Source organism: Sander lucioperca, chromosome 4 (assembly GCF_008315115.2).
Source record: "Sander lucioperca isolate FBNREF2018 chromosome 4, SLUC_FBN_1.2, whole genome shotgun sequence".
Lineage (NCBI taxonomy): Eukaryota > Metazoa > Chordata > Actinopteri > Perciformes > Percidae > Sander > Sander lucioperca.
In genome coordinates, this window is record NC_050176.1 from 24,367,887 (window position 1) to 24,393,131 (window position 25,245).

General features: G+C 40.7%; 1 protein-coding gene and 2 long non-coding RNA genes across 3 annotated transcripts in view; 1 reads left to right on the plus strand and 2 right to left on the minus strand.

The window, feature by feature from the left end:
- Positions 1–25,245, minus strand: part of LOC116048446 (VPS10 domain-containing receptor SorCS3-like) — a 1,378,075-nt gene that overhangs the window by 1,054,416 nt on the left and 298,414 nt on the right. The gene's annotated exons all lie outside the window — the stretch shown is intronic.
- On the minus strand, positions 10,114–13,540 carry LOC118494879. The gene is made up of 2 exons (XR_004897086.1): positions 13,443–13,540; positions 10,114–10,129 (listed from the first exon to the last, which is right to left on the minus strand). It is a non-coding gene; the product is annotated as an uncharacterized LOC118494879 (long non-coding RNA).
- LOC118494885 lies at positions 10,830–23,407 on the plus strand. Its single transcript, XR_004897092.1, has 3 exons — positions 10,830–10,839; positions 21,962–21,964; positions 23,277–23,407. It is a non-coding gene; the product is annotated as an uncharacterized LOC118494885 (long non-coding RNA).

Below are 25,245 nucleotides of genomic sequence, written 5' to 3' on the forward strand. Positions count from 1 at the left end.
TGGCAGGGGTGCGAGGGTCCGTTCACCGCTGCTTGCAGCTTTAATTGTCTTTGCTTTTGGTAAAGTAAAGTTACCTCTTGTGGCATGTCTAGTTGCATATTCATGTATATCTGAACTGAAAGGTAAATTATTATACACAATAGATGGTTTCTTTGTTGCAAGAATATTCCTAAAAAAAAAAAACACATAATGAATAGAGTAATCTATTTCTTACAGGTAACCAACCTAAACATTTGTGCATTGTAACATTTGTTCTATATCCACACCTAAGCGCTATACACATGGCTCTATTTTGCACCATTTGCAATTTAGTTATTTTTTCTTGAGTTGCATTAGACCATACTACTGAACCATAGTCAAGATTAGACAATATTAAAGCTTTAGCTACTACTTTGGTTGAGCTTTGTGACAAATATGGTGCACATCTTTGTACAACAGAAACACCACTTCCCATCTTAACAACCATGTTATTTATGTTTTGTTAATGATAATTTGCTATCTAAAATTACTCCTAGCAGTTTGGTGTCATGGACCTGTTCAACAGACACATCATTTATACAAAGCTTCAACTCAGGTTGATTATGAAAAGTATAATGTGAACCGAACATCATGCTTTTCATATTTGAAACATTAAGAGCGAGCTTATTCCTCTTTACCCATTCAACCACTGATTGCAGCTCTTGTGATAGGGTGGTGTTTAACTCATGAAATGTATGTGAAGACACATAAATAGTTGAATCATCTGCATACATCGATATACTGACCTTGTTTAAAACAAGTGATGAATCATTTGTGAAAATAGTGTATAACAGTGGCCCAAGACAACTCCCCTGGGGAACTCCACAGCTCCCCGCTCCAACATCCGAGTAGCTACCATTAAAAAAAGACTAGTTGTTGTCAAATAACTTCATCCATAACATTGCTGACTGAGAGAAACCATAACATTCAAGTTTTTTTCAATAGTAAATTATGATCAAGGATATCAAATGCTGCTGTAAAATCAAGCATAATAGCACCTACTAGTTTCTTTTGCTCAATATCGCTCAACCAGTCATCAGTCATATGAGTTAGAGCGGTAGCTGTTGAGTGTCCCTTTCTATATGTATGTTGACAATCAGTGGTTAAATCATTCAAAGAAAATATTCTATAATCTGCTCACATACTATATTCTCCATACTTTTACTCAACACAGGCAATAAACTTATAGGACAACTATGTGACCCCGAGAAAAGGTAATCTTACATTTTTAGGCAGTGGAATTATTTTAGCAATTTTCCATTCTTGAGGACATAGACATTCACTTAGACTTTGGTTTATAATATGACAGATAACGGGGGCAATTAAGTCTGCAACCAATTTAAGTAGTTTACCGTCAAAGCCGTCCACACCTGGCGGTTTACCTTTACAACATATTTTCTACATTGTTAATATTTACTCTTGCAAATTTGAAGTTACAATTTTTGCGTCTCATGATTTTCTCTATTAATAAATAAGATTTCATTCTTTATTTTTTTCATATTATTTCTAAAATCATGTATTTTATATATGAAATAATTATTAAGGTGGTTTGCAATCTCCACTGGTTTGGTGAGGAAATTACCATGAATATCCAAAAAAGATGGAGTTTGTTTGGTGCTCTTTCCCATTAAGCTGTTCAGCGTATTCCATAATATTTTACTATCATTTAATATTCTTAGTTTATGGTAGATTTGCCAGTCTGATTGATAACCAGATCTTATTGCTGTTAATTTTGCTAAATTGCATTCCACCATATATTCATTTAACTCCTTATCTAACCATGGTGTACTGATGCTTCTGACCGTAAACTTCTTCACTGGAGCACGCTTTTCAACTATAGGCATAAAAATATCAACATTTTTCAGTGCATCATCAGGATTTGTTTTCAGTAATTCATCTGAATAACATACCTCTTTTACATAATTTCTAAATCTCTCCTGATCAAACCATTTCTATGATCTCTTTTGTATTACTTTAGGTCCAGGCTTCGGCACTTTTGCTCTTCTAACAACTGCAATTAAATGATTACTACAGCCAGTCAGCATAGATAATGCCTTTGAGCATAGCTCAACTGCATTAGTGAAAATATGATCAATACACATGGAAGTAATTGTGCGTAGTAAATATTCTAGTTGGTTTGTTAGTGACAAACCACACAAATCTGTAACATTCTGAAGTCTTTTTTTCATTGAACAACCTAATGCATTCCAATATATATTCAGATCTCCCATAAAATAGATTTCATAACTGCCATCACACTTATGTTCTAGCATTTCACATATTTTATCTAGATATTCACTGTTCGCTCTTGGTGGTCTATAACAACAGCCAATCAGCATGGGCTTCAAATGTGGCAGTTGTATTTGCAGCCATAGTGCCTCCACCTCTGTTTGCATTAAATCATTTCTAACGTTAATTATGTGATCCTGAATAAAAAATGCAACTCCTCCACCAAATGCATTTCTATCCCTCCTTACGAGGCAGAATCCCTGTATATTCAAAGATGCATCCTCAAATGTTGAGTCCAGATGTGTTTCAGACACCGCTCAAATGTGCAATTGATTAAGCATTAATATTTCAGAGATTTCAATTAACCTTTAAACACTGTTCATTGCTACCCCCCTTAATTTACTGTTCGCGGTCAAATTTGACCGGACAGTTTTAACTGCGTTTATTTTAACATAAATACCAATACAAATGACGAAAAGTATTTTTAATAGAACATTTATTGTAAAAAGAACCTTATTAGAACATTAACATCTACAACATGTGTGTGTGTGTGTGTGTGTGTGTGTGTGTGTGTGTGTGTGGATGTGGGTGTTTCTGTGTGTGCGTCCATGCATGTGTGTGCGAACATTGGTGGTTCACACGCATGAAGGACATGTGAAGAGGAGTAGTAGAAGGTGTACATGAAAGAGATGGGTTCCTATAATTTACACAAGATTGATTTGTTCGGCAGGTGTGGTTCACATTGGTGGAGAAGTACATTAGTTAAAGAAAACACTGGGATCCCATAATTTACTCTAAGTTCTCATAGGAAAAGTATGATTCATGTGTAGAATGGGCACACAAGCACAGGAAAGTTTTAGGAGTGTATATGGAGATGTCCTACATCTCCTGGATGAAAATGATACTCTTTCCCATTCATTTCCTATGGCGGTCATTTTTGACCGTAAACAAAAAAAGTGTGACCAAGTTGAATAAATCACTCAAAATTCAAAGAAAGTAGTCACAATAAATGTTATGTGTTCAAATGCCTTTTGTGAAGGATATAAGGTCTTGAGGCAATCTGAGTGTGTCTGTGTGTGTTTTATAATTATGTGTATGTATAAGTGTTGTGCTAGGGAGAGCTCTGATGCCGTCTGGATATTAGGTAAATAAATGAGGCACAACGTTTTGAATGTTTTTTTGGAAAATATTAACAATCTGTTTTGTGAAGGTTGCAGCTGGTGTTGATTGGAGGCCAACCCTGTCAAGAGAAACACATTTGCTCAGTTTGCTAGTTTGGTTACCTATACATGTGCAGTATGGTGTAATCTTTGCCTGATTAATTGAATGCAGGTTAACAGTTGCTTGTACAATAGTAAAGTGTGTGTTCAAGTAACTCACCTCTGTTGTGTCTCCTCTCAAGAGTGTTCAGGCTAAAAGAGTCCCCAGCGTATCAAGCCCCACTTTAAAGGTTCCAGGAGACACCATGTTTCAAGTAGCGAAGGGGTGTTTGAGTACTTTAATTAACTGTAATTGAATGAATTGTTCAAACTAACGATGTTTGATTGTATTAGGTAACATAATGCAAGTAAATTGAGATAACAGTAGATAAGTAGGAATGTATTTGATGTGGTTGTTGTATTTTGTATAATTGTTTAGATTGAGTACATTTCAGATTTATCTTGTACTGTGGTAGGGTCAAGATAAGGTCAGTGACAGGCTATAAAAGGCTGCCAGTTTCCATCTAGTGCTGCTGCTGTCCGGACCACATGCTGCCTGTGGTGCTCGGTTTGTTGCGATCCATTTTTGTGTTAATTGTCGGGGAAATAAACACCTGTTGATATGCACCGTACCTCTGCCTCAAGTCTCCTGCTGTAATTATCCAACTGCTATGCGGCCATTCTAACAGTATCTAACATAATAAACATGCACTTGCATTGTCACCTAACACCATATCTGCCAACTAGAGTTAGCCGACCTCCACTTTTGAATTTCGTCTTATCCTTCAATCCATGAAAAACTCAAAATAAATAAAATTAAATTATAAATTGTACATTTAGATTAGTTCTTTTATTCAAGACAATATAGCCTACTCATTCGATTTAACAGAAAAGAGATTCAACATTGATTTTCTGGGGGTATCCATAACTTTTGTCCTTAATTAAATGCAGTTCTTAACTTTAACTGTTTAAACTAGAATACGCATATTCAGCATCATATTGCTTTATCCAGATTCAACATTGTTTTGTGTGGTCTGCACCTTTTCATTTTCTACCTCGGACTTCTCAGGATTTAATCATTTTATTAAAGTAAGTATCTGCCTCTTCCGTGTCCTTGAAGTATTTTGTCTCGCTCTTAAAGGTGATGATAAGAGTGGCTGGATGAATGATCCCCTGTTTTATCCCAGCGTCACGTAGTTTGGCTCTGACATCCTGGAACTGCGATCTTTTCTTTGCCATCTCAGCAGTTAGATCTGGAAAGATCCTCACCTTCATTCCTTTAAAGTTAATCACTCCCTCTTCTTTGGCGATTTTAATAATAGCTTCTTTGATTGCATATCTTTGCATTCCTACCATCATCGCCCTGGCTCCCTCTCTTGTCAGTGGCCCGACTCGGTGGACAATTTCCACTTATCGCTCAGCTAGGAGTTTTTTCCATTTGAAAAACTTAAAAAAAGTTTGCCATGAAATCAGTGGGATTGCCTTTTTCAACATCCCGATCCAGTCCAAACACCCACAGATTAAACTTTCGGCTGTGTGTTTCCAGTCGTTCAGCTCTTTCTCTCAGCTCTTTATTCTCTTTTAAGAGAAATTCATTTGATTTCTACAGTGATGGAATCCAATCCTCAATGCCTGAGAGAGATCGCTCAACTTCCACAAGTTTCACGTTGCATTCTGTCAAGCTTAGTTTGAGGCTGCACAGCACGCTCAGCCATCACCGGAAAAGTGCATCTAATTGGCTTCACTGGTCTCCACAACTGGCTAGCTGGAGACCCCCGTTAATCACCGGGCTAAAAAACGGTAGCTAAATTACCTCCGGTGGGAAATACGGCGGCAGGGTTTTGTTGTTCCTGTTGTTCTTTTTATTCTGCCTTTTCCTGCCTCGTTTGCCTGTTCGTTCGTGACTTTTTCGACGTTTTCTTGCTGTTATTGCCAGAGCCAGAGCCCTGTCCGTGTCTGCTGTGTCCGCACCAGTCTCAGAGAAACCCACCATCGCTGAGCTCAGGATGAAAACGGTTAAAACTCACCGTGATAAAATCACATGTAATAACAATAATAAAGATCTTCTTTCTGACATCACATCTCCCTAAACACACGGCCTGCCTGTGTGGAGACCTGCCGCGGAGGATGCTCTCTCCTCAGCATCACAAACACAGTCAACTTTGCTCCACTGAACAGCTTCTGGCTCTTTCAAAATAAGTGCAACAATGTGGTTCCAGGAGTCAAAATCCCATTCATATTCTCAGTAAGTGTTCCCGTTGACCATGCAACTTTTTGTTTTTCTGGGTCTTTTTTGTAGTTATTTTTCTACACTTTTCTACGTTTTTGTAGATTTTATTCAAATTTTGTCACATTCTTTCAAATTTTTTCGTCACTTTTTTGGCATTTTTTTATTATGTTTTTGTCATTTTTTTTACAAGTTTTTGTCGCTTTTTCCAATGTATTTTTTTTATTTTTTTGTCACTTTTTTTTAAACAAGTGTTTTGTCACCTTTGGCGATCTTTTTTGGTCATTTTTTCAGCATTTAAAAAAAAAATTTTTGTTGATTTTTTTTCCTGCATTTTTGTAGCTTTTCCAACATTTGTCACTTTTTTCAACGTTCTTTTTGTCTGATATAGAAAGTGTTGTCCTCCTGCCCACTATGCAACTTTTTCTGACATTTTTGTCACTTTTGTCACTTTTTTTCCATGTTTTTTTTTCCCCTTTTCCCGATGTTTTGGTCACTTTTCTTCTGCGCTTTTTGACGTTAGAAAGGGGAGAGAGAGAGGTGAGAAAGGGAAGTGGGGGGGAAGACATGCAGGACATCGTCACAGGTCGGATTCGAACCCTGGACCTCTGCATCGAGGCATAAACCTCCAAGTATATGTGCGCCTGCTATACCCACTGACCCAACCCGGCCACATTTGTGTCACACGTCAACGTACTTCTATCATTTTTTTTTTCAAATGCTATAAAATTGAATAAAACACCCAAATTCAAAGAAAGTAGTGAACTGGTCATTTATTTTACTTGTGGAGAGTATTGTATGTAACCATCCACGTTATTTTTTTGGACATTTTGGTTAATAGAAATAGGAAAGTGGCTTACATTTAAAAGGAAAAGGTACAACTGTTGTGGTAGAAAGAACAAAAGTGATATCAAAAGAATTGATTTAGGAATAACACCATTAACATTCTTTGTCTCAACAAACAATTTATTTCTGCAATTATCAATAGATATCTATTTAAACCTCTGTTAAACCCACAGACATTTATTATAACTTCCAGAAGAAATCAGTTTGTAAAGACACCAAATATGTCAAGATGAAGTTTGATTTAATTTACAAAGAATTGCTGCACATTTAACCATATGATAATTAATGGAATAAAGTGTAAATCAGTCACCACAGGAAACAGATTCTGTAGAAAATAAGATGTAAAAATATATGAATATGTACATTTGTTCCCTTGATTGAAAATAAATCAATACATGACACGAGATCAGTGATTAGTTTACTCTAACAGGAAAGATGATCAGAGGGGCAGAGTTTTCACCAACGCCATTTTTCCAGGGACAGAAGAATGGGAAGAGTTTCTCAGTGAAGGGGCAGCCAGGAAAGGAGTAGATGAGAGCTGCAGCATCGTCGTCATAAAAGGAGACCAGACCCTCCTCATAATCCACAAACAGCCCCACCTTCTGAGGCCGAGACTTCAGAGAGAGAGAGATACGAGTGTCATCAAGAGCTTTGTACTCATTTCCATTTCTCAACCATATAGTCCAGTAACCATTCTGAGGAGTCAGTTTGAACCTTCCCTTCCTCTTGATCGACTCTGTGGCCACTCCTAAACTCCAATCAGTCTTTCCTTTAACTTGAACCTCAAAGTAAAATCTGTCTGAAGAGAAACTCTGCTTTCCTAAAACACAAATACAATCAGAAAATCTCTCTGGGTTGTCTCGGAGATTCTTCCTCACATCACCATGATTCACTTGTTTCCCATCATCAGACAGGATGAGTTCAGGATGTGCTGTATCAGGATCAAGAGTCACATCCACTGCATACTGCTGGACCCTCTTCAGCTCAAACTCAGGGAGCAGCTTCTTCATCTGTTTAACAAGTGTCCCCTGAGCAGCCATAACTACATGCAGTGTGAGAGAAAAAAAATACGTGTAATTAAAAAGAAAATTTGTTTAAAAATAAATGTGTGTGTATGTGTGTGTGTGTGCACGCGCGTGCACGCATGCATGCGTGTGTGCACGCATGCATGCGTGCGTGTGATGGAATAGTGGCACTAGAATGGGACAGAGGCCACTAAATTTGGACTTTCATGGTCAAAATGTTTGAGAGTAATAAATAATGTGTAGATTATCCTTCGGACACTTGGATAGGCGCACTGAGCAATCCATTGGTTTAAAGTTGTTATTCCATTTTTACCAGGGGTTAAGTGGGACCTGGCAAGTGGGGGAACCCTAACATCCTCGTAACAGCTAGTTTACCTATACGTCATGTATAACTGGTGACAGCTCAAGTAAGAAGGACATATTATTTTTACATCTTTAGGGACTGGGTTCTTTTGTATTTTTTCAGAGGAACAAACCTACCTCTTCTAAATATGGGGGGGGGGCATATCCCCTGCAAATCTACACCTTTGCCTGTTACTCTTGTTGTTTCCTTCTTCCAAAACAGCCAGGAGTTGAGTTTTTATTCAAACTAAATAATGACTGCTGTGATAACTGCATGCCAAATTAATCAGAGCACACAAGGCCAAATTGCCTCTTAAGTTACAACATTGCAAAGGCCAAAATATTAAACGCACTCAGTCCACATAAAACACACCCCAGCTACATAATTCATGGAGATCACAGAGAACAATAAGGGCAGAACAGCATCACCGATCTGTTTTAACCGAATATTCTCTTTCTACCTCAGCTAAAAACAACAGACCTGCAGCATGTTACCGTGTCAATAACGAGCCTATTTGTAACCAGTAGGCTACCGGCAACATGATCTTCCCCTGTTTAAGTCACAGATAGTAAGCGACTGTCCTGCTTTTATTACAGTGTGAACTCACCACAGACACTTGACTTGTTCAGCGGTGCGCTGGAATGGATATCTGGCGTTATTTTAAATGAACGGGAAACACCGATGTATGAAACTGGCAATAAGCCAAGGTGCTGGAACGTTGTTCCGGATCGTTCCTACCCATTTTAACCCCTGGTTTGTACACATTTTATTTTATACACATTTATATGTATACAAACATAACTGTTAAAGAAAAATTCAGGAGTAGCACAACTCCTTTCCCATTCGTGAAGGAGTTTCGGGGAGACTTTGATTACTTACACAGAAGCATTTAATGAATTCTCAACTGAGGAGAATTTAGGATTACACAGTACAGTGTAGGTGCCATCCCAACATTCTCAAGTTCCTGTCTTCCTGAAGGTGTATTTAAAGTCATGCTGGAGGCATTAGGTTTAGCTGAACCTTATAAAGACCTGAAAGATATTACGGGCGCCTAAAACAGACAGGCAGAATGTGTTATGTGTTGACCTCCTCCGTGATCTTGGCAGTCTTATCATCCAGCTGTTATTGTTCAACACGATCTCACGGCAGTTCGTGAAATTGTCACATTATTTTTAATCTATTGATTTGTGTACACGGACATGATTATCTCATTTGTCGTGGTGGTCAGCACGTAATGGGAAGCATCTATACGGAGGTTGGGTTTAGGAAAAGAAGAACAGGGAAATGAAACGCCACAAGCGGGCCACGATCCCCGGTCTCCAGGGTGAAAGTCCTGTGTTGTTTAACCCATCCATCCACCCCCCTAACCAACCTCCTTACGCGGATTTTCAGCATTTCATACTACTCGCTGCCGTAGTCGTGCTGTGATCACGTACTGTGATCACATAGTCAATGCTTCCTATTGAAATACATTAGTTTAAATAACGTGCTGACCACCATGAAATAAACGAGAGAATCGTGTCTGTGTACACAAATCAATTGATTAAATAACGTGACCATTTCACGAACTGCCGTGACACTGGGTTGTACTGTTAGAGACACAGAGTTGAAGTACTTGTCCACCTGGTAAGGTTATGAGGTTACATTGGCCACTGACCTGAATGAGACCTGGGTACCACTAACTCAACTTACAGAGCATGAGCTTGAAATTCCACTACAGTAATGTTACAACAAATAGAGACTACACTGAAACAAATGTTAATGTTTTTGTATCTATAAAATAGTTTTTCATCTTTTTAAAATCTTAAATGATGCATCGTTCATGGCGTCGTTTACAGCTGGAGAATGTGTTGCTGCCGACTGTTTCTCATGTCCACCCACTCTTTCTTCCTGAAAATACAAATTAAAAAGGGTGACTGACCTTCTGGTCCTGAGCTGGTGTCTGGCAGACTCTGGACCAGATCATTCCTTTTAATCTTCTCTAAAATCGTCTTGGTCACCTTCAGAGCTCCTTGAAGTTGATAGGTTTTCACCATCTCATCCACCGTGTCCCGCCTTCCTGCGTTCTCCAACTTGGACACTTGGATGCTTTTGTAGCCTTCCAGAAGCTCTGGCTGCTGCAGACACCATTTGAATAGCTCAAATTCCTCTTTATTTAAATCCTTCAAAGTGTTGAAAAGGCCCATTTTCGTCATCGTGGCTTCCTGCTAAAATCAGAAAGTTTTGTCAAACTGAAAGAAAACTGAAACACAAATGTATCAGAGCAGCAGTTCTCATTGGCCAACACAGGAGCTGTGTTGATGTGATTTATGTGTAGTTTAGTCAGTTAGAGCTCCTGCTGCTGCTCTGTGGGCTGGACCTAATGTCATTTTGAAGTGGCTCGTTGACACTTCGGTAAAGTTAGAAAGATATTCACAGATTCAAACTTCCGGGATCAATTACTCTATAGCGAAATGTTATTAAACCACAAACAACAAATCTTTCCTACCGTAGTAAGGCTAACAACAAGCTACAAATTAATTTTCATCAAAATCCAACCTGGAGAAATAACATTGGTCTCTACGAGCAGCCGGCGGTGAGACGGCAGTAAGACGAGTGCTTAGGAACCGTCTACAACACTGTAAAGAGATACAACAAAAATATTTATTAATTTAATGATTAAATAAGGTAGTGTGTCCAAACTTCCCTCAATTATAACTTTTCTCCTACTAGTTGTACTACAGCACTTACCTTTCAAAAATAATCACGTCCAGTTTTTAAAAACCAAGATGGTAACGCCCAAATCACCAAACTCCTGACTGTATTTTTACAGTCTATGTGAGCAAGTGACCAGGTGTGAAACGGGTAGAAATGGAAACTAAATGTTAAAGCAGCATGCTAATTAATGAAAACCACACATGAAGAGCTGAAGTCTGTCATATGTTCTGTTAGCTTTTGTTCAACCAGCTTTTAGTTCTTGAAATAAAGGCTGTCTTGTTGTTTTGGCCTTGCTAGCAGCATGACACCAAACACTACTATAATGTACAAGAAAGATAACATCATCATGAAACTACAACTTTAAGCTTAACACATCTGATTGGAATGAGTGTAGCACTCTCCCGTAAGTTTGCCCCCCACAGGTATCTATCTTCTATTGTCTATATTGTGAAGTCTTACTTCATTAATGACAGAGTCATTAGCTGGAGAGGCCTGAGGGCACAATGGCAGGAGCATCTGATCTTGACTGTTTCAAACCTCTGTTTGCCAGCTGTCATTTTAACAAATTCTTGACTGAAGTTATTTATGTGGCAGTCCTGCAAACTGTCCCAGCCTGTCACACCTCAGCTCCACCCAACCCACCTCCAGTAACTGACAGAGACAAACTGCAGGTTTCAACTTGTCCCTTCAGAAACCTCTGGATGTGTTTTTATTCAGTCTATAGTTCAGGATTAATATTATTGATATTTATAATCATAATATTAGTTAAGTATCTTTTATCTTGTTGTTGAGGACTTGTGTCCACAAATCAAAACCAAGACAGACCTACAACTCTCTGGGTTCTCACCAAATCAAAACCAGGGAATACAACACAGGCCCCGCCTTCTAAAGGCTCTGAGTAGTTTTGTAGAGTCAGAATAAACAGCTGATCAAGTTTCAGAGAATAAAGTATTCAGGCTGATGGAGGTTCTGACACTCCCTCATATCTCAGCAGTGAAGTCAGCGGAGATTAAAATCTAACTTGTTTCCTGGGGCCTGTTTCACAGAAGCATAATATATAAATCCAGGATAACTGATACAACGAGGCTTGACCTAGTCTAATCTGTGCATCCTGGCTTGCTGCGTTTCACGAAAGCCAAGTCAGGCTGAGGAGGAGAGACTAGGTTGAGCCAGGCTAAGGTAATTCAGATAGAGGCGCGTCCACGGCTTTCCTCAAAAGACCGCGAAGTCGATCACAGATTTACTGATGCCAAAATGGAGAATACGCATTGTACATACTTTAGGCTACTAATCCTTTGCACAAATTAAGAGTTGTACTCTTTGCCTTAAAAGTGAGCAGAAGATAATGTTACTCAGGAAATTTACCATGAAGATCAATTTTCTACAACGCTAGCGTATGATGCGTAAATATCTCTTTCACTCTGTTCCTCCCTCTCTCTCATGGGCTAAAATATAAATTTCCTAAGTCATATTAACTTCCACTGCTCGCTTTTAATGCAAAGTGTACAACTGTTTTTGCAAATAACAGTGACTCATTGAATGGTTTCAGTTAAGAGCAGTAGTTCATAAATGTATATTTTTAGACTATCATTCAGTCGGTCCGCTATTATCTGCCACACTTTTTCTCGCGTTTTTTTTATTTTTTGTAGAGGACGAGTTTCCTTCTCTACATATTATATTCCTTGCTCCGTTGTGGACATAGAAAATAAAGACACTGAAGAAATTGGACTCTAAAATCTAGAAACTATAAAGATAATTAAGTGATAAATTCCATGCACACTGTAAACATGAATGGAACAGAGTATATTCATCAGTTATTTCCCCCCCCAGCAAAACATAAGGTCAAAAACCATTGGGGTGTCCTCTCCCCTGTTGTTACATGAAGTTACAGTAGCCTACATCACTAGATAGTTACTGGTCCAGTGAACTAAGACTATAATTTGGGAGGATTGTACAGTTAGGATATTTTCTTTAAATTATGCAATCCTCCCAAATTATAGTCCCAGTTTACTGGACAACACACATTGTGTGCTAAGAATGCCAAATACAATGCACATGGAAGCGGAACGAACATGATCCTTATTGTTAAAGAATTAAAAAAAAAAAAATAATCAACTAAAATAATTCAAGGGGCATTGGTCAACTATAGAAATGTACAGCATTGTATGTATTGCCCTAGTAACAGACTTCATTTAAAACCCATTTGAAATGTTATCAGCCTTTTCTAATTATCTCAACAACTGCCGTAATATATTCATCAAACTTCTAACAACAATATGAGCAGCAGTCTGCATACAGCAATATAACAGTAACAATGACTGTCATATGAATAATTATTAAAAAAAAAATATGGTCACAACTTTAAATAATAACAGTACTTAAATGAACAGCAATATGCACCTGTTGTATTTTAATCCAGGCTGATAACAATAGGGTAAAACCACTGCTGGGTGATCAGAAAAGGCTCCAGGATTGAATAAATCCTGGCTGTTAGCCTGGTCGGGAGCAGGCTAGCTGCACAGAATAAATCTCCATGGTGATTTATGTGCCTCCGCTTTCGTGAAACAGAGTCAAGGCTAAATTCATCCAAGATAACTGGGAAATCCCGACTTAATCCCTTATCTTGGTTTTGTGAAACAGGCCCCTGGTGCTGGTTAAATCTGACTCAACTGAACATAAAAAGGCTAAATTTGGCCAAAACGTCACACTTCATAGAATCATTACTGAGTTACTTCAGATCTACAGTTTACAATAGAGCTGAAAGAATGTATCACTGCTCTCATCTTAAAGTATATTATGTATCCCCAAGATATCACAAATGATAGCTGAGTTTCTTCATCAAAGGTGTGTAATGTTACCTGTCAGGCTGCTCCGCTGTTAAAGTCCCGTTCAGATGAGGTCAAAGAGACGTGGTACCTTCATCAGCAGACACTGACAGATGCTGCTGCTGTCTGTGTTCATCAGACTCATACTAACATCTTTATATCTAGAACTGTCATATGACATGTGAGCAGGACCCAGTCACACCTGTAGGGCTGCCAGTCAGCGCTCTGATTGGACAGTTTTCAGGTTAATTATGTAATGTGGGAGGAACAGTCTGAACTCATAACAACATGTACACACCTGGAGTTTAATTCCAAGGAAACTGAAGTAGGAATGTTGTCCGTCCAGCGTTGACTCGCCTCTTACTGCAGCTCTGTTGTTAGGTTTCGTTTCCTCGTACGTTTTTATTACTTTAGTTACAAACAGATTTTTCCCTGGCTTATTTTTATGAATTAAATTGCCTCATGTGACTTGATGACTACAAGTTTGAAAATAAAAATAATGTGGGAGTGTTACCTGGAAACACTCAGGAGATCCAGGTTGAACTAAGGAGCACCTGCAGAGTTGGAAAGATGGAAGAATCACAGCAAACACACACAGCAGAAGTCTCTCATCAATTATACATCACAGCTACAGTTCACTGACTGTGTGTGTGTGTGTGTGTGTGTGTGTGTGTGTGTGTGTGTGTGTTTGTGTGTGTGTGTGTGTGGGGCAGCGTGCCTTGTATTAACTGCTGGTCATAACTCCATTTAACCTGGTTCCATGTTCTTGTTGTTGTTCTCTAGTTGGAGTTTGATCAACCATCTGATACACAGCGAGTTCTCATTCTCAGCCTGTTCTCATAAAGAATTCGTTCATATAGCTCTGAAAAGTAAGCAAGTAAAGCAAATCTTAACTTAACTGTCGTTAACTTAAGTGCCTGCTTTTAATGTCTTAATCAGTTGCATGTTTTCATACGTACATAAGGAGCTTTACCCACAACCTTATCACAGCTGAATATTTCATCACTGTTAGAGCCTATATTTGGGTGATCATTTACATTTAAAAAGGTTGCAATTCTACTTCAAGTGAATTGTAGCACACCACAGTCAACTCTAATCAAATCAAAATATATTTATAATAATGTAATTTCCCACAAAATAGTGGCTAGCAAAAATGCTGCGTCACTAACTAAATAATAGCCAGAGTGGGGAATGTCAAGCCCTGAATGTAGGCCTATGTAATGAAATGCATACAAAAACACATTTTAAGTCTTGTATTACCATGACGCGTATAAATATATCCAAAACACATGCGATGATCATGGCATGCAGGTTAATTAACTCATGACATGTACAAACCTCGAGTTTGATTCCAAGGAAACTGATGTTGGACTGTTGTCTGTCCAGTGTTGCTCCGCCTCTTCACCGCTGCTGTGTTTTTTTAGGTTTTGTTAACCCCATATTTAGATATGATTTTAGTAAGACACTCAGGTGTGGAGCGGGGGTGTTAGGGTTTGTTCTGACCCAGAACGCAGAGATTACACACGCACAGACAGAAAGAGTGGTTTGTAAAGGTTTTAATGAACAAACAGTTATACTCAATTGAAGAGTGAGGATAATGTAGGAGTGAGGAGATTCCTGGCTGTCTGAGTTGCGGAAACGAGCTGAGAGAGGAGGATCCAGGGAGGCTGAGTATCGAGGCGGACAGGCTGAGTTGGGTTGGAGTGGCTTCCACAGGCGGAGAATAAGGCTGGTGGTGAGACTGGAGGTTGTAGGTACAGCATAGGCAGCAGCTGGTCGGAGCGGACACTGCACAACAAAACACAAGGTAAGTATCAACTATAGGAAGTCAGGACTAGAGCTGGAGAGCACAACAAAACTAACTTGGATACAAGAGCAAGATACACAGAGCCAAGTTACCACTTGACTGTTGATAACGAACTGGCGCCGACAGGGAGATCAGCCACATCTTAAGTATTGCTGGGTGATTGTAGTAGATGAGCTGCAGCAAACTCTGACTGTTGTTTGTGCGTATGCACCAAACAAGAGCTCAGAGTATTCGGCCTTCTTGGAGACCTTGAATGGAGTCCTGTATGGGGGCAGTGGGGGACTCCATAGTTCTGCTGGGGGACTTCAACGCGCACGTGGGAAATGATGGAGACACATGGAGAGGCGTGATTGGGAGGAACAGCCTCCCTGATCTAAACCAGAGTGGTTGTTTGTTGTTAGACTTCTGTGCTAGTCATGGATTGTCTATAACGAACACCATGTTTGAACATAGGGATGCTCATAAGTGTACTTGGTACCAGAGCACCCTAGGCCAAGGTCAATGATCGATTTTATAATCGTTTCATCTGATCTGAGGCCGTATGTTTTGGACACTTGGGTGAAGAGAGGGGCAGAGCTGTCAACTGATCACCATCTGGTGGTGAGTTGGGTCAGAGGGTGTGGGAAGACTCTGGACAGACCTGGTAAGCCCAAACGGGTAGTGCGGGTAAATTGGGAACGTCTGGAGGAGGCCCCTGTCCGACAGACTTTCAACTCACACCTCCGGCGGAGCTTTTCGTGCATCCCTGTGGAGGCTGGGGGCATTGAACCCAAGTGGACAATGTTCAAAGTTTCCATTGCTGAAGCTGCGTTGGGGAGCTGTGGTCTTAGGGTCTTAGGTGCCTCAAAGGGCGGTAACCCACGAACACCGTGGTGGACACCGGTGGTCAGGGAAGCCGTCCGAGTGAAGAAGGAGTCTTTCCGGGATATGTTATCCCAGAGGACTCCGGAGGCAGTTGCAAGGCACCGAAGGGCTGCAGCCTCTGCCGTGAAAGAGGCAAAGCAGCGGGTGTGGGAGGAGTTCGGAGAAGACATGGAGAAGGACTTTCGGTCGGCACCAAGGTGCTTCTGGAAAACCGTTCGCCACCTCAGGAGGGGGAAGCGGGGAACCATCCAAGCTGTGTACAGTAAGGATGGGACGCTGTTGACCTCAACTGAGGAGGTAATAGGGCAGTGGAAGGAGCACTTTGAGGAACTCCTAAATCCGACTAATACGCCCTCTATGGTAGAGGCAGAGCTGGAGGATGATGGGGGATTGTCGTCAATTTCCCTGGTGGAAGTTGCTGAGGTAGTTAAACAACTCCACAGTGGCAAAGCCCCAGGGATTGATGAGATCCGTCCAGAAATGCTTAAAGCTCTGGGTGTGGAGGGGTTGTCTTGGTTGACACGCCTCTTCAACATTGCGTGGGCCAGTGAAGTCGGGGACGGTGCCTAAGGAGTGGCAGACCGGGGTGGTGGTTCCCCTTTTCAAAAAGGGGGACCAGAGGGTGTGTGCCAATTACAGGGGTATCACACTTCTCAGCCTCCCCGGTAAAGTCTACTCCAAGGTGCTGGAAAGGAGGGTTCGGTCGATAGTCGAACCTCAGTGTGGAACCTCGTGGAACAACGGACCAGATCTTTACTCTCGCAAGGATCCTGGAGGGAGCCTGGGAGTATGCCCAACCGGTCTACATGTGCTTTGTGGATCTGGAGAAGGCGTATGACCGGGTCCCCCGGGAGATACTGTGGGAGGTGCTGCGGGAGTATGGGGTGAGGGGGTCCCTTCTCAGGGCCATCCAATCTCTGTACGACCAAAGCGAGAGCTGTGTCCGGGTTCTCGGCAGTAAGTCGGACTCGTTTCAGGTGAGAGTTGGCCTCCGCCAGGGCTGCGCTTTGTCACCAATCCTGTTTGTAGTATTTATGGACAGGATATCGAGGCGTAGTCAGGGTGGAGAGGGGTTGCAGTTTGGTGAGCTGGGGATCTCATCGCTGCTTTTTGCGGATGATGTGGTCCTGATGGCATCGTCGGCCTGTGACCTTCAGCACTCATTGGATCGGTTCGCAACCGAGTGTGAAGCGGCTGGGATAAGGATCAGCACCTCTAAATCTGAGGCCATGGTTCTCAGCAGGAAACCGATGGAGTGCCTTCTCCAGGTAGGGAATGTGTCTTTACCCCAAGTGAAGGAGTTCAAGTACCTTGGGGTATTGTTCGCGAGTGAGGGGACAATGGAGCGGAAGATTGGTCGGAGAATCGGCGCAGCGGGTGCGGTATTACACTCAATTTATCGCACCGTTGTGACGAAAAGCCAGAAGGCAAAGCTCTCGATCTACCGGTCAGTTTTCGTTCCTACCCTCACCTATGGTCATGAAGGCTGGGTCATGACCGAAAGAACGAGATCCAGGGTACAAGCGGCCGAAATGGGTTTCCTCAGGAGGGTGGCTGGCGTCTCCCTTAGAGATAGGGTGAGAAGCTCAGTCATCCGTGAGGAGCTCGGAGTAGAGCCGCTGCGAAAGGAGCCAGTTGAGGTGGTTCGGGCATCTGATAAGGATGCCCCCTGGGCGCCTCCCTAGGGAAGTGTTCCAGGCACGTCCAGCTGGGAGGAGGCCTCGGGGAAGACCCAGGACTAGGTGGAGGGATTATATCTCCAACCTGGCCTGGGAACGCCTCGGGATCCCCCAGTCGGAGCTGGTTAATGTGGCTCGGGAAAGGGAAGTTTGGTCCCCTGCTGGAGCTGCTACCCCCGCGACCCGTTACCGGATAAGCGGAAGAAGATGGATGGATGGACTTTCATGCAACTCGAATATTAAGCGGCGATAAAGCAATGTAACTGTTTTTATCGAACAAGGTCAGTTTTCCTGAGCTTTACACTGCAATATAAGCATCATAACTAATCATGTTGTGTTGTTTACTTATGAGGATCATAATACAACAACACAGAGGCTGCTGTCCAAACGTTACTTGCTTTCAACCTTGACAAAGGCAGCGTTTACCAGAGACACTTTCTGTTCTTACTTTTCAGAATAAGAGCCCTCGACATATGCTACACTGTTTACCAGAGGGAATTACATTTACTCAGAGTATTTAGCTAAAAAGAATCTCATTAAAATAGCTTGCAGTAGCTTAGGCTGTGGTCGGACAGCACAGGGGGAGACGGATCTGGAGTCTCCAGAGCTAACCCCCGTCACTCCACTCAGCAGCTGGGGAAACAAGACAGGAGACCTCAGGTGGTCTGGAGGAGCTCAAACTGCAGACTCTAGCTACTGTATATGTACTTGATCTGGCACCAGTATTAAAACCTTTTTACTAAACAACTGTCGCAAATTTGGAACACTGTTGGTAAGAATGGTTTTGAAGTGGCCCGGTTAGCTCAGTTGGTAAAGCAGGCACATATATATAGAGGTGTATGCCTTGACACAGAAGTCCGACCTGTGACTATTTCCTGCATGTCTTCCCCCTCTCTCTTCCCCTTTCATATGTAGCTGTCATATCCATTAAAGGCAGAAATGCCACAAAAAAATCTTTAAAGCTGTTAAAGTGGGCTACTGTATAGTGGGCCTGCAGACAAACAGCCAGAGTTATATTGTTACCAATTTCACAAGTAATTAAAAGAGTGGAACTTCCTTTGTGAGTAGAGCTGAAGTTTAGTGTTAATCCTGGTTGTTGAAAGTGTAAATCTGATCAGCTGTACTCACCAGTGTTTGGCAGAGACTCTGCTGTGTTGTTGAGAAAGACCTGATGAAGTCAGTTTGAGTTTTCTTTCAGAGAGAAACAGTCTTGTCTGACACTCTGACAAACTTAACTTTCATTTCCTTGAGTGACATTGAAGCCCTCCTCTGTCCAGTGTTTCTCCGCCTCTTACTGCAGCTCTGTGGTTTTGTTTTCTTCCTCTTATTTACACGGTTATTGTGAAATACCAGGGTGTTGTCTGGTTGATATTGAGCAATGGTCATTCTATAACTAACAATTTATTATGTGTGTTGAAACGTTAATGTGCCTCAGCTTTATTTTAACCAGAAGAGTTTAGTTTATAGTTTATTGGACACAAAGACAGAGACGTCACACACATCTGCAACGTTGCATCAAATCGTACAACAAATATAATATGTATCATCAACAACACAATCAGAATAGCAAGAAATAAAATATGTACTTACACAGTAACTATAGGTCTTTTCACACATTGAATATGTAACATTGGGGAGTTAAAGATATCATCAAAGATAAAGAGTGTTACTTCCTGTTTGTTCTCATGTAAGGTGTTTCATTTCATACATTCATCCACACAGTTTACATGAATGAAGATTGAAAATAAAGTTTTTTTAAACATCTGCCTCTGTAGCAGCAATATACTGCTGGACTACTGTAATGCACTCCTCATCGGGATCTCTGGCAAGAGCATCCAGAGACTACAATACATCCAGAGCAGCGCTGTCAGGATCCTGATGAGGGTGTGCAAGCATAATCACATCACCCCCATCCTGAAATCTCTTCACTGGCTCCCTGTCCCACTCACCCCACCCCGCATTCACAGACATGCCCCTCTTTACCTACAGGAACTCCTCACCCCCCAGACCTCCGGTCTGCAACCACAAACACCCTCCAAGCCCCCAGAACCAAGCTCTGCAGCATGGCCTTTTCATCTGCTGCTCCAAGGCTGTGGAACGCCCTCGCTGACCACCTGTATTATCACAGACTACAGATGTTTGTTTTTTCAAAGATTAGTTTTTGGGGCTTTTCCCTTTATTTGATAGTGACAGTGGAGAGAGATGGGAAATGACACGCAGCAAAGGGCAACAGGTCGGACTCGAACTCTGGGCCGCTGCAAAGGACTCAGCCTACGCACGCTCTTACTGGGTGAGCTAGAGGTCGCCCCAGACTACAGATGTTTTTAAACGAAAGATTAAAAACATATCTTTTAAAAAAAGCTTTTGACTAAATGTATTTTATAGGTTTTCCTTTTTACTATTTATTGACCTTGATCTTTTTTATTTTTTTTTTATTTTTGACTTATTTTTTTAATTGCATAATTATGCTCTCTAGCACTTTGAGATTGCTGTAATGTAAAGTGCAATGCAAACAAAATGTATTATTATATAGTATTTTATTTAGTAATAGAAGTACTATAATGTAATGTGTAAAATAAGAATGTTTTACATATGTTACTACTTCTAACCTGTTTCTGTTATTTAGTCTACCCTCATTGATATTAGTTTGATTTACTGTAGTATGTTGTATTAGACATCATTAGTTTCAGCAGGTGTAACTAATAAACTGGCAACTGAGTGTATTTCTCAAAAGAGAACCTTAAAATGTGAGTTAATTCTACTTCTACCAGTTCACCAGATTTCTTTGCTCCACTGATTTTTCTGAAATAAACATCTGTGTTAAAACAAGACGAGAATCAAGAACATAAGACTTCCAGAAAGTTCTTGAAACCAGTAGATGTTCTCTTTATAAACTGGTGAAGCTGGAGGATATGGTGTCTCCTCCTGAAGGAAAACATATGTGAGGTTGTTGGTTGTGTCCTCGTCCATCATGAGTGATTATTCTGTACATGACCGACAGTGTGTTCACTCTCATGTATCAGGAGTGTTTGGTGGTCAGTGTGGCAGCAGTACAGTAACTTTGTCTCATCATTCCTTTGTGTTGTGATCCATCTAGTGGTTGTTCTGTGTCACAACACCAGTTAGTGCTCTACATGGAGGCCTGTTGTTGCTGCTGCAGTGTAGCAGGGAGTCATGGAGACAGAAAATCATGATTCATCAACAAAATAAAAATAACAGGTCAGAGAAAGAACGACAATAAAAAGATAAAATGACTGCATCACATAAAAGCAAGTCTATAAAAGTGTGTTTTAAGTCTCCTCGGGCAGTTGACCAAGAAGGCACGATCATATAATCGGTGGCCAGGCCCTGACGAGCCTTAAAAGTGATCAGTAAAATCTTTTTTGGAATACTTTATTTTCATTTTCCAGTTTGCAAGAACAAGACAAACACAAACAAACAACCCCCCATCCCCCCTCCCCAAAAGGATGCTCCAATATTTTAAAGTAGGTATACAATATTTCGAGGTCAGTCACATTCCAACATCACATTATCCACATAATCTAGATAGTGCTGCCAAATTTTAATAAAGGTGTTATATCCCTTTCTAAGGTTATATGTTATTTTTTCTAAAGGCGCACAGTTATTCATTTCTAAATACCATTTAGTTATGGATAGAGGGGAATCAGACTTCCATGTGACGGCAATACACTTTCTGGCCACTGCCAGGGCTATTTCCAAAATTTTTATTTGAAATTTGTTAAGTGGTTTATCAATTTTCATAAAGTTCCCCAGCAAGAAAAATTCTCGGTCAACAGGTAATGAAATCTGATTAATCTTAGTCACAACGTCACAAAAGTCAATCCAGAAATCTCTCACCTTCACACATAACCAAGTACAGTGTAGGAAAGAGCCCACATCTGCAGCACATAAACATGTATAAGATAGATCAGGCTTAGACTTGTGAATTTTCTCTGGGGTCAAATACAGCTGATGAAGGAAATTATAGTGGACAAGCCTGTACCGTGCATTAATTGTGGCAGATAAACTGTCTTGACACAACTCTGACCAACGTTGGTCTTCAATCGTGATATTTAAGTCTGATTCCCACCTTTCCTTAGACCTATACAGAGCCGGTTTAGGACATTCAGACATTAACAAAGAATATACTTTAGAAATAAACTTATATGGTCCACTATCATGTATACATTTTTCCATTTCAGTGAGTTTGGGTAAAGCCATAGTATTGTTCAAAGTGCTTCTCAGAAATGACCGCAGTTTAAGGTAACAAAAGAAAGTATTGTTAGAAAAATTGTGTCTCCCTCTTAATTGCTCAAAAGTCATGAAAAATCTGTTCTCATAACAGTCCTCCAATTTATGATGCCCTGCTTCCAGGATCTTATTGTTTACAGTCAGAGGGATAAGTTCGTTTTGCTTTAAAGGTGATTTTGGTGACAGTCCTATCTCCTTGCCAATGGATGTACATCATACCAAAGTTTAATGAGATTTTGGGTTATCAGTCTTTTTGGACAAAATTCGGCAGTTGTATTTGTCAACAAAATCACTGAAGAAATTGTCTTTCAAAGAAGAAAATGCAATATGAACCCAGGATGGAGTTGTGTCATTCTCAAACAGAGACAAAAGAAATCGCATTTGGGCTGCAAAGTAATATTTTTTTTAAATTGGGTAGTTGAAGTCCCCCTGACTTATAGTCCCACGTCAATTTCTCCAAAGATATTCTTCGTACCTTGTTATTCCAAATGAACTGTCTTACATGTTTATTAAGAGTTTTAAAAAAGGTTTGGGGTAATGGAATAGGCAGTGATTGAAAGAGGTACTGCAACCTCGGCAAAATGTTAAGGTTTTAGGCGGGCCAAAATTTATTGTGTTCTAAATCTGCAAGGGGCCGGATTTGGCCCGCGGGCCTTGAGTTTGACACATGTGGTCTACAGTGACATGGGAACCAGGATTGTACAAGACAGGTAAAATTCCGACCCATTTATCCCATACATCTCTGATTGCAGCTAGTTTGTCTCTTTCACGTCAACCAGCTCTGGTGTTGTGGAACAGCCGAGATATCACATGAAATGACTCCAGAGACATTGTTGCTCGAAAGATCCGGATCGTCGATAGCATTGTCTTTGGTCGCTGAAAGATCCTCTGACTCTGAAACCTCTTCCTCTACATCACTATTACCATCAAAAATCTGTGCTAAAACTTCTTCAGTTGCAAATCTTCTGGAGCTCATTTTGTAGTGTGCGTGTCAAAGAGATGACATTACAACAGTGAAGAGGACAAGCGTGAGAAAGCTCCTCCTACTTTACATACTCACCTGGTTCTAAATGGGTGTTGAAAGCCAGTCAAATTGTAAATGAATGCAATCAAAATAAAGGGCATCAAAGAGAGATATTCATTTTGGGTCTTGACAACTACCTACCCACATCAAAGTCTCTGGGTCAAAATGACCCGCAACATCATCTTTGTATACAAACTCTGAACAGACATTCCATTACACATCAGTGTGTTCTGATTTAACAGACAAGTTCATGACCCTAAATAAGGAAATGTCATAAAATTTCATGAAGAAAAAGATAGGTTAACCAGTATTTTGGTCAACACAAAAACAGAAATGGGTCAAATTGACCCTTAACATAATACAAGGGTTAAATTTTTTATGTTCCTGCAAAGTGAGGTGAGGCGATATCTACTTGCAACTTTTTAAGATATGTCAAGACCCTTTTTCTTTTAATCGCCCCATTTAATCCATTAACATTAAAATTGACAAATTTCAATACGCTGTCCATAAAGATTCCGTTTTGTTCACAAACTTCCCCTGACCTCTCGTAATATTACAGTAAACAAAGTACTTGAAAGATAGTGTGTAACATATAAGTGGAGCACCCAACCAAAAAGGAAAACAAAAAGGAAAAATACCCCGAAAACAGCATATGGAACCCCACAGTGCCAGCCCCAAAACATGTGGCCCACCTCCCTTCATCTGGAAAGGTCTTGAATTCGTGAATAACAAATCTAACTCAAATCTAAGGTCTCCTGCCCCCCGGGGGCTCTCCGACATATAATATAGGATATTATATGAAACACTCTAAAGTAATAATGACTGCTACTACAATTTCTTTTTTTAAAAAATGAAGAGAACTGGTCAAGCGGGTGAACAATATCGTAAAGCAGTGGTAGCTTACATTTTGCGCGATGACTACAAAAATATGTCAATAACTTGTTTACACCTCTCTTCAGTTTCTCCATGCGTGATCTCTCACAAACGTTTTAAATACTTTCCTTTTCCCATCTGGGAGTGTTATCCTCAAAGTAGCAGGATAGATTAAAGCAAACTGGACATCCCTGGATCTCAGCTCTTTCTTCACCCGGTCGTATTCCTTTCGGCGCTTCACCAGGTTGGCACTCATGTCAGGAAAAAACATCACTGGCGTATTCTCGTACATTATGGGACCTTTGTTTTCCCTGGATAGCTTTGCGGGCGTACAGAGTATCTTCTCCCGGTCCTGGTACTTAAGCAGGCGTATCAACACGGCCCTCGGCCTCCCCTCCGCGGATGGTCTTGGTGCGAGCGTCCGGTGTGCTCGCTCTATTATTAGCAGCTCGGGAAAGTGCTCTCATCCCAATACAGTTGGCAGACAGTTGGCAAAAAATTTAACCGGGTCACTCCCCTAACAACCCTCATGTACGTTAAGGACGCGGATATTATTGCGTCTGCTGTAATTCTCAAGTGACTCAACTTTCTCCATCAAATGCTAATTGTCCTTAGTTAAATTGTCCACCCGCAAGTCCAGCTCAGTGAGTTGGTCCTCCGCCGGTAACGCGGGATGTCAGGTTAACAAGTGTAAGATGAGATTTATTTTGTGACTATTTAGTTAACAGACTTTTTTAGGGTTACTGAAATAAATCACATATTTCCATTAATTGTAGCTTCATATTGTATTCTGTTCCTTAAGTTAACAAGGGAGCTATCTAACATGTTATACCCTGCCTGTAATTCAGTAACTGTTATATTGGCGGAGGGATATGATGTTGAGATGATGAAGCACGTTTTGTTGAGTCTTGAGTTGTCCTACGCTTGAAGAGTGTCATTAAAGTGGACCAAGTTACACAGTCAAAGGGATTGTCAGGTTAACAAGCATAGACTTTAGCCCCGAAAACCCACTGAGCAGCTTATAAATCTGAATAGATGAACATTTTGTATTTTTTAAAGGGTTAAGAGTGTTTTTAAGGATAAAGTCTCGGAGAGCCTTCAGAGATGCGTCCTGTACTGTACTGTACATTTCCTCCAGTGCTCAAGTCACTGCTTACTCAGGCCTTGTGTTCAACAACTGCTTTATTTTACAGTTTTTATTCTACAATCACATATTTACAGATTTCTTTGACTCCATGGGCTCCAACCATCTTACAGAATTCATGAAACAAATAACAAATGGCCAAAGTGACCAGTAATTATACAAAACACTTTTCACACAAGATAGAAACATCCATT